The sequence below is a fragment of the Convolutriloba macropyga genome, unplaced genomic scaffold (genome assembly GCF_964194025.1).
Source record: "Convolutriloba macropyga unplaced genomic scaffold, txConMacr16.3 SCAFFOLD_1434, whole genome shotgun sequence".
In the NCBI taxonomy this organism is placed as follows: Eukaryota; Metazoa; Xenacoelomorpha; order Acoela; family Convolutidae; genus Convolutriloba; species Convolutriloba macropyga.
In genome coordinates this window covers 27727-37500 of record NW_027449447.1, presented here as the reverse complement: position 1 = coordinate 37500, position 9774 = coordinate 27727, and the positions used below count along the sequence as shown (strand labels likewise).

The 9774-nt window shown below is 44.1% G+C and overlaps 2 pseudogenes; both read right to left on the bottom strand.

Moving 5' to 3' along the window:
• Positions 1 to 3776, bottom strand: part of LOC142355036 (large subunit ribosomal RNA) — a 7307-nt pseudogene extending 3531 nt beyond the window's left edge.
• A 1683-nt stretch (positions 3777 to 5459) lies between these two features.
• Positions 5460 to 5611, bottom strand: LOC142355037 (5.8S ribosomal RNA; annotated as a pseudogene).
• Between the last annotated feature and the right edge of the window lie 4163 nt (positions 5612 to 9774).

Here is a 9774-nt window from a genome sequence, read left to right as displayed (position 1 = left end):
TGATTGGAGTGACCCAACCCTGACCGCTGATTGTGCTTAGGTTTATTGTCTCTGCTTCCGTCTCAAGGAGCTGCTGCCAAGCATCAAGAAACCCTGTCTTGTCGGTGATGGGGTTGTGCTCACCAAACTTCTCCCATGATCCATCCATCACTGATGCCGCTGCCTTAGCCCTGTCACGTCTGTAAAGAGCCTGCAGTCTTGCATACTGGTGCCGTCTCATGCCCTTCTTGGATCGTCTAGGATGTTTGTGAGCCCTCTGTCCCCCATTCTTCCCTGGTTCTTGTGCAAGGGTTTGTAGCCACATCTGTCCCTCTCTCTCGACGTACTGGGTGAGATCGTCGTCCGTCATTCTGTGCCATTCACCCGGAGGAGGAAGAGCCAGCATCTCAAGGTCGATGCCCGTCTCAAGACAGTGTCTTGGTCTGTCTTCCTGCACAGTGTTTTCCTCCCTGTCATGTTCCTGCATCATTGCCACAAACTGTTGGTTCTTTCTCAAGCCCTTGAATGCCTCAGCGGATCGATGGGGGAACAGTCTTGCCAGTTGCTCATTCTCTTGCTTCTGGGATGCGGGATCAAGGACCCTCATCGCGTCTCTGACCAGAGCCATTTCCTCAAGAGTCCACCTTGCATTAGATCTGCCTGTCTTCTGGGCCTGCATCTGGTGGTATGTATCTGGGTGCCTGCTTTTGGTGTGAAGTGAGAGACCAGTCTGTCCTTTGAAGGGTCCAGCACCACAGATTGAGCAGCACCAGTTGGGGGCTGTTGCTTGGCCACTCACGGGTTCCTGGGTGGGAGCCCTGCCCGCATGTGCTCCCTGTGATGCTTTCGTCTGTGATGCCCCTGACTTGTGACTTCTGGTCTTGTGCTGCTTCAGGCCGAGCTCACTCCTGAACGGACCCTGTCCGCAGATGTCGCAGGTCCACTTGGAGGCCACGTCTCCACAACTACTGGTGCTCACACTGTCTTGTCTGGCTGAGGCCAGATCTTTCTCATTGATTGTCTTCATCGTTGGGACTACTGTACCGAGGTACAGACTTTGGTTTTACCCAAAGTGGTTGGCGAACTTTTAAGGTGGTCAGCACACTTCACCGGACAGCCTTTGTTCTGGTATGACTCCGAAACCGTGGTTTTTAGTGGTTCGCCTTCCACGGACAGTCTTTGTTTTGGTGTGACTCCGAAACCGTGGTTTTAGTGGTTTGCCTTCCACGGACAGTCTTTGTTTTGGTATGACTCCGAAACCGTGGTTTGTTGAGTGGTTTTCCTTCCACTGGGCAAGTTTTTAAGGTTTGTCCATTCCGGGGACTATTGATGGTGTGCTTAGCTCAGCCACGAATGGCAGTTTCCAGCGAGACCTCGTGGAGGTTGCACACAGTCAACTAATCATCACTTAAGAGAGTCATAAGAGAGTCATAGTTACTCCCGCCTAAGAGAGTCATAGTTACTCCCGCCGTTTACCCGCGCTTATTTGAATTTCTTCACTTTGACATTCAGAGCACTGGGCAGAAATCACATTGCGTCAACACCGTTTCACCAGCCATCGCAATGCTTTGTTTTAATTAAACAGTCGGATTCCCCTTGTCCGAACCAGTTCAGAGTTCGAGTGTTTTTTGTGCAACAGAATAGACCTAAAGCATATCAGCTAGCAGTCAAACCAAACGCCAACAACCCGAAGGCCATCGCACGCTTTAGCAGACCGAAGCGTCAAACTAAAGGCTTGTTACACCCACTCCTCAGAGCCAATCCTTCTTCCGAAGGTACGGATCTATTTTGCCGACTTCCCTTATCTACACTGTTCCAAGACCAGAGGCTTTTCACCTTGGGGACCTGATGCGGTAATCGGTACGATTCACTCTCCTGACATCTGCTAAGCCAAACTTTTATGTGCCACCAGGAACAATTGGGACACAGCAAATGCTGCTGTGCTCTTGCACGCTTCGAGCCTTATCTCTGATTGAATCAATTCCAAGGACTCTACAACGTGTTATAAAGAAAAGATAACTCTTCCCCAAGGTCCCAATGACAAAGTTCGACCTCAATGACGTTGCCGTCTCAATGCCAGGAGAGTAAGTTCGGGAATTTTAACCCGATGCTCTTTCGAGACTCAGCAGTTTTCAAGAAACCACTATTCAAGACTTTGGCATTAGCCTGTCTTTTAGAATCGACTAACTCATGTGCAAACGCTGTTCACATGAAAGCCTTTCCCGCTTCAGTCCTCAAAGTTCTCATTTGAGTACTTGCTACTTCCACCAAGATCTGCTCCATTGATCGCTTCGCGCATACACTTGCGTGCATACTTTAGCGCAATCAATGTGTCCTCCTACACATGAATATCATTTTTGAGCTGGTGAGGCTCTTTTTCTCTAATCTAACTTGCGTTAGATATTGATATTCATGGTTGGGTATAGGCCACGAGCTCTAGTGCCATCCATTTTCAGGGCTGATTGATTCGGCAGGTGAGTTGTTACACACTCCTTAGCGGATTTCAACTTCCATGACCACCGTCCTGCTGTCAGTATCAATCAACACCTTTTGTGGTGACTCATGAGCAAGTAGTTAGGCGCCTTAACCCAACTTTTGGTTCATCCCACATCGCCGGTTCTGCTTACCAAAAGCGGCCCACAAAAAGCTTGCATTCATAGTCCAAGTGCAATTAAGTCACAAGGACATCTCACCGATTTATAGTTTGAGAATAGGTGAAGGAAAAATTTTCCCCCATTCCTCTAATCATTCGCTTTAACCGATGAAATTGCTTTGCGAAGATTTTTCAATCTTGCTCAAGCTTTTGCTATCCTGAGGGAAACTTCGGAGGAAACCAGCTACTAGATGGTTCGATTAGTCTTTCGCCCCTATGCTCAGGTCAGACGATCGATTTGCACGTCAGAACCGCTTCGGGCTTCCACCATGGTTTCCCGTGGCTTCGCCCTGCCCAAGCATAGATCACCATCTTTCGGGTCGTGTGCTACTTGCTCTGGATCAGTCATGCAATAAGAGCAAAACCGTCCGTGGTTGCGGGACACCGAATCGGCGCCCTCACCACACAAAGTAGTGCAATTCATAAAAATTACACTGTTCACTTTCATTTCGCGTGTGCGCTTTCAATGAGCGACAACACTTGCAAGCAACTCACACTCCTTGGTCCGTGTTTCAAGACGGGCTGTAGAGAGCATTGAATAGGAAGTTGAGGTCAGACAGGCAATCAAGATCAATTTATCTCATTTTGTTTAGAATCAACAAGAAGAATTCCGAGGAAAACTTCTGCTCGATTCATTAACAAGATTTGCCAAAAGACGACAACTACACTACTCGGTAGCCGAGAATATAATATCAAGGCATTGAGTATGGTAACGCTCACTCCAGTTCCCCTTCAACAGTTTCACGTACTTTTCACTCTCTCTTCAGAGTGCTTTTCAACTTTCCCTCACGGTACTTGTTTACTATCGGTCTCGCTTTATAATTAGCTTTTGGAGAGACATATCTCCAGCTTCGAGTTGCACTTTCAAACAACTCTACTCATAGGAATGAGCCATTATGACTGGTATCGAAAATGACCTTTACAGGATTTTCACCTTCTTTGATGCTACTTTCCAGTAGACATCAGGACAAATTCACCAGTCTAGCATCAAACCATACCGGACACCGAGAAATGTTGCCATTTCTCTTCCCGATGAGCTTTTCCCTGTTCATTCGCCATTACTAAGGGATTCTCAGTTGATTTCTTTTCCTCCCCTTACTGATATGCTTAAGTTAAGGGGGTTCTCTCGCCCAATTCAGGTTATGTAGTTGATTGTCTCTTAATTGGTTCACTGACCAATATGAGACAGAAACCGATTCAGCAGTTTTGTTCGCTACTACTATCAAACACAGGTCGAAGTTTCCATTCAGTCATTAATTCCAACTTTCAAATGTTGTTGTTTCAGCTTTCGCTTACTAGAAGCAACATAATACTCGCTGCAATACAGACCTCGGGAAACCCTCACCGTGAATAAGGTTCACTCACATATTTCACTACATTTTGCGTGGGATTGGAGATGAGGCTACTCGTTCTTGCTCAGTACTAGGCTGAAAATTAACGAAACTTCGTTACAAACGTTCACATGTTGATGTTTCCGCTTTCGCGTACTCGAAACAACATAATACTAGTCTTTGTAATTTAGTTTCATAATTTCAACTGTTCTCATGCAGAATTTTTGCTCATTCTTATCCCAAATTTTGACCTGGCTACTAGTTACACTCCTTGTACTTATTGCAAAATGACCACAAATTTCAACAGCTTTCACATGTTGCTGTTTCGGCTTTCGCTTACTACAGTCAACATAATACTCGTTGCAAAATAAGTGCTCGGCATCTGCAATTTTCCAAAGACGAAGTTTCGCCAGTTCAATTTTCGCTCGCCAATTATGGCTACTAATTCACACGGTACTGAGCTCAACAACATTAAATTTGTTCAGCAAGACTTTCACATGTTGATGTTTTGGCTTTCGCCTACTAGAAGCAACATAATACTCGTCTTGTTAGCTCATTCAATGAGAATAGCTTTTCCCGTTGAGAATTTTTGCCTTCAATTGGCGTTGTAGTGAGTTTGGCTACTCAGATCACCAAATACTTGTGACAATTCGAACCAGAAATGTTTTCAATTTTCACATGCTGATGTTTCGGATTCAACCTACTAGAAGCAGCATAATACTTGTATTCAACAATTTCTGTATCAAATCCCAGTTTTCTCTGGTGCATCTTTGCCAAACTATTCCAAACTGCCTGAGTCTGAATACCAATTACAGGTACTAGTAAATGCACGTTACTAAGGACTATATAGTTCTAGGTTACTGTACACAACGACGTTCACATGTTGATGTTTCAGCTGCCGCTTACTAGAAACAACATAATACTTATCGTGCATACCTTTCCATAACTTGTCCTTTTCAGATGCATTAGTTTCCCTTTGTCTTGGCTTCTACAGTCAGACTGGCTACTAGTAACAGCACAGTACTAATCACATATCGTTCTACAGTTTGCAGACAACTTTCACATGTTGATGTTTCAGCTTTCGCCTACTAGAAACAACATAATACTCGCTGTATACATTTGTAGTTCTCTATGTAACTTTCATGTGAAGAAGTTTCGCCAGTCTTTTTGACTGTCTCAAATCTGAGTCATGCTTAGGCTACTAGTTGCTTCATAGTACTTATCGCCTCGAGATCATTGAACAAAACTTGATTTTCACATGTTGCTGTTTCAGCTTCCGCTTACTAGAAACAACATAATACTAGTCTCATTAAGTTCCGTCTCTTTGCAATTTTCTTATGAAGAAAATTCGCCATCACAATGACTCCAGCAGTTCTTGATCAAGGAATGCAATCATTGATCAGAATGCTATTATTTGAATCGGTTCTGCTTTAAGTGTTCCAATTTTATTGGAAGCACCAACAATAGAACATCAATGTGTTCAATCGAGAGTTATATAACCCTGAATCGGACGCAGTCAACAGCCGAAGCCGAGACCGCCTTTTGCGTTAGAGAGGTCGGTAAACAAATCTTGCGATTCATACCGAATTAACACATATAGCTGTGCTCCTCTTCGTAAAGCGAGCCAAGTGATCCCCTGTTGAAGGATGTATTTGGACCAATCTAGTAGCATTTGGTTTCCAACAAGCTCTCCCAAGTTAGCTTACTTATTGGGCTTTTCAACCAATTCGGTTGGCTACAAGCATCATCAAAGTACTAGCCACAGTTTGATCGCAAAATTCTACGACTTTCACATGTTGATGTTTCGGCTTGCGCTTAGCCTACTATAAGCAACATAATACTAGTCATATCATAGAGCGTGATCAGCTTGTGACGTTCTCATGATGAAGTTTCACCAACAGTGTCTCACTTCGAGCTTAAATCCAGCTACTAGTAACTACACAGTACTGACTGCAACGATAACTTTTATCTATACCTTTCACATGCTGCGCTTTCGGCCAGGGCCTACTAACGTCAACATAATACTCGATATAAACTTTTGTTCATGATGCAGCTTCCCCATGCAGAAGTTTCGCCTTCAAATGCTCTCTTGGCCATATGACGTAAGAAAAGGTTACTAGTAACATCACAGTACTAGCCACAGTTTGATTGCAAAATTCTACGACTTTCACATGTTGATGTTTCGGCTTGCGCTTAGCCTACTAGAAGCAACATAATACTAGTCATATCATAGAGCGTGATCAGCTTGTGACGTTCTCATGATGAAGTTTCACCAACAGTGTCTCATTTCGAGCTTAAATCCAGCTACTAGTAACTACACAGTACTGACTGCAACGCTAACTTTTATCTATACCTTTCACATGCTGCGCTTTCGGCCAGGGCCTACTAACGTCAACATAATACTCGATATAAACTTTTGTTCATGATGCAGCTTCCCCATGCAGAAGTTTCGCCTTCAAATGCTCTCTTGGCCATATGACGTAACACAAGGTTACTAGTAACATCACAGTACTAGCCACAATTTGATCGCAAAATTCTACGACTTTCACATGTTGATGTTTCGGCTTGCGCTTAGCCTACTAGAAGCAACATAATACTAGTCATATCATGGAGCGTGATCAGCTTGTGACGTTCTCATGATGAAGTTTCACCAACAGTGTCTCATTTCGAGCTTAAATCCAGCTACTAGTAACTACACAGTACTGACTGCAACGATAACTTTTATCTATACCTTTCACATGCTGCGCTTTCGGCCAGGGCCTACTAATGTCAACATAATACTCGATATAAACTTTTGTTCATGATGCAGCTTCCCCATGCAGAAGTTTCGCCTTCAAATGCTCTCTTGGCCATATGACGTAACACAAGGTTACTAGTAACATCACAGTACTAGCCACAATTTGATCGCAAAATTCTACGACTTTCACATGTTGATGTTTCGGCTTGCGCTTAGCCTACTAGAAGCAACATAATACTAGTCATATCATAGAGCTTGATCAGCTTGTGACATTCTCATGATGAAGTTTCACCAACAGTGTCTCATTTTGAGCTTAAATCCAGCTACTAGTAACTACACAGTACTGACTGCAACAATAACTTTTATCTATACCTTTCACATGCTGCGTTTTCGGCCAAGGCCTACTAACGTCAACATAATACTCGATATAAAATTTTGATCATGATGCAGCTTTCCCATGCAGAAGTTTCGCCTTCAAATGCTCTCTTGGCCATATGACGGAACACCAGGTTACTAGTAACATCACAGTACTAGCCACAGTTTGATTGCAAAATTCTACGACTTTCACATGTTGATGTTTCGGCTTGCGCTTAGCCTACTAGAAGCAACATAATACTAGTCATATCATAGAGCGTGATCAGCTTGTGACGTTCTCATGATGAAGTTTCACCAATAGTGTTTCATTCGAATTGGTTCTGCTTTAAGCTCTCCAATTGTTTTGGATGAACCAGTTTTGCCCTTCGAAGCCACTTTTGTGAGCTTTTGTGGGTCTTTACCAAGAGGATATACCTCAAGGCCTCTTTCAATTCCTTTAAGTTCTTTCAACTCCTTTACAGTTTCTAGGTTCACATAGCTGCAAACCTTATTTCTAGTTTTAAGTCTGGCCAACTTGGGGAGAGTTGGTGCAGACCGTGACCAATTCTAGTAGGATGCCACAACAAGAATGTGATCAACTTAGCTTGTCGATGAACCTGCCCCACATTCAAACAACTCTATCGCCTTTTCCTCGTATAGTTATATGCGAGGGCCTCTCATAGAGAGCGCTGTTAGCAACCTTTTCCACATAGACGATAAAGTTGTGAGTGTTTTGCACATGGCTGTTGTCATCACCACGTGACGAGTCAACTCAGCTTGACTCTCTACACTCCGACAAGCTTTGCACATACGCCTTTAGTTCAGTATGTGTCTTTAATCTGACTCCGGTGCCTCAAGCCGGAAAAATTGTCAGATTATGATCATTATCGGTTAGTCATCCCGATGCAAGATCGTATCGTACTGTCTTTGTCTACCTCCAGATTCCGAAGAACAGGAGGAGACTCTCCCAGACCTACATATCTGGGAGAATGTTCAGAGGGCGAGAAGCTGTGGATTACTCTCCCCTAAGAACTGACTAAACTTTACCCTCGTCCAAGGTAAGTTTATTTTAGCTAGCCTTCTATGTAAAGGATCTGAGGCTAAGCTGTGTTTTTTCGAGCCTTTGGCTCGGAGCAAGTTCAGTGGGCGCCCCGAGTAGCTCAACTCTTTCCCACTGAACAGCGCAACGCTCTGTCACTCGCTGGGATTTTTGCGTGTCGGTTCTAACCACGCGACTTGTGGACCTTTTTAGGCCTTTCTCATTCACAAGTCTATAGCTGGGCTTCTATAACCCAGCTTCTGAGATCTAGATAGCTGCAGTTCTGCTAGGCTGCTTTTGCTAACTAGTCTCCCTTTAAGCAGTCCCTTGCCATGACTGCTGAACTATGTATCCACACAAGTAGTTTTTGAGCTCGATACATAATTCGAGATTGGTTGCCAAGCAATCTCTAGCGACAGAGCGTCATGCGCACTACAGACATGGCCTCTACCAGCAGCCATGCCCGAAGGAATCAATCACTGATCCTTCCGCAGGTTCCCCTACGGAAACCTTGTTACGACTTTTACTTCCTCTAGACAATTAAGCTCGATCCGCTTCATCCCGTTGCCGGAGACCGAAGTCCCAACAGTAGGAATTTGCAATTCTTGCTTAACTATCCAATCAGTAGTAGCGACGGGCGGTGTGTACAAAGGGCAGGGACGTAATCCCTATGAGTTGTTGACTCATAAGTACCAGGAATTCCTGGTTCACGTCTGCAAGTTACAACAGACGATCCCCTTGAAGCGCTGTACTTTTCTCTGATTGCCCAGTCCATTTCGGACCAAGGGCTGAGTACTCAATCTAAAAGTACACAGTGTAGCGCGCGTGCAGTCCAGAACATCTAAGGGCATCACAGACCTGTTATAGCCTCACTTCATCTGCGGTATTTAATTCCGCATAGTTCCTCTAAGAAGTGTTTGAATTCACATATAGTGAATTTCATTATTTAGATGGAGAAGATCTCGTTCGTTATCGGAATTAACCAGACAGATCACTCCACTAACTAAGAACGGCCATGCACCACCGCCCATATAATCATGAAAGATATTCAATCTGTCAATCCTTAAGATGTCTGGACCGGGTGAGTTTTCCCGTGTTGAGTCAAATTAAGCCGCAGGCTCCACTCCTGGTGGTGCCCTTCCGTCAATTCCTTTAAGTTTCGATTTTGCAACCATACTTCCCCCGGAACCAATAAACTTTGGTTTCCCGGTTAATCTCTTGCCAAGTCAAGATCGACTTTGACAAATTGTAGGTTGGTATAGTTTATGGTCAGAATTACGAGGGTATCTAATCCTCTTCAATACTCTGACTTTCGTTCTTGATTAATGAAAACATTCTTGGCAAATGCTTTCGCAGTAGTTTGTCTTGCCACGATCCAAGAATTTCACCTCTAACGTAGCAATACAAATGCCCCCGTCTGTTCCTTTCAATCATTACCGCACTCAGCCAACCGGCATCAATCGAGTAGCGGGTCATTCTCCATTATTCCATGCTTTATTATTCGATCCCAAAGGATGCTTTGAACACTCTAATTTTCTCAGGGTGAAAACACCGTTTCCACAGTTCGTCACATTTAAGTGCAAACTATTTCTTCGATGCGAAGGATGAGCGGAACGAGTCAACAGATTTAACTGAAGACCATGTTGCCGTTCTACTCAAACAGATCCAACTATGAGCTTTT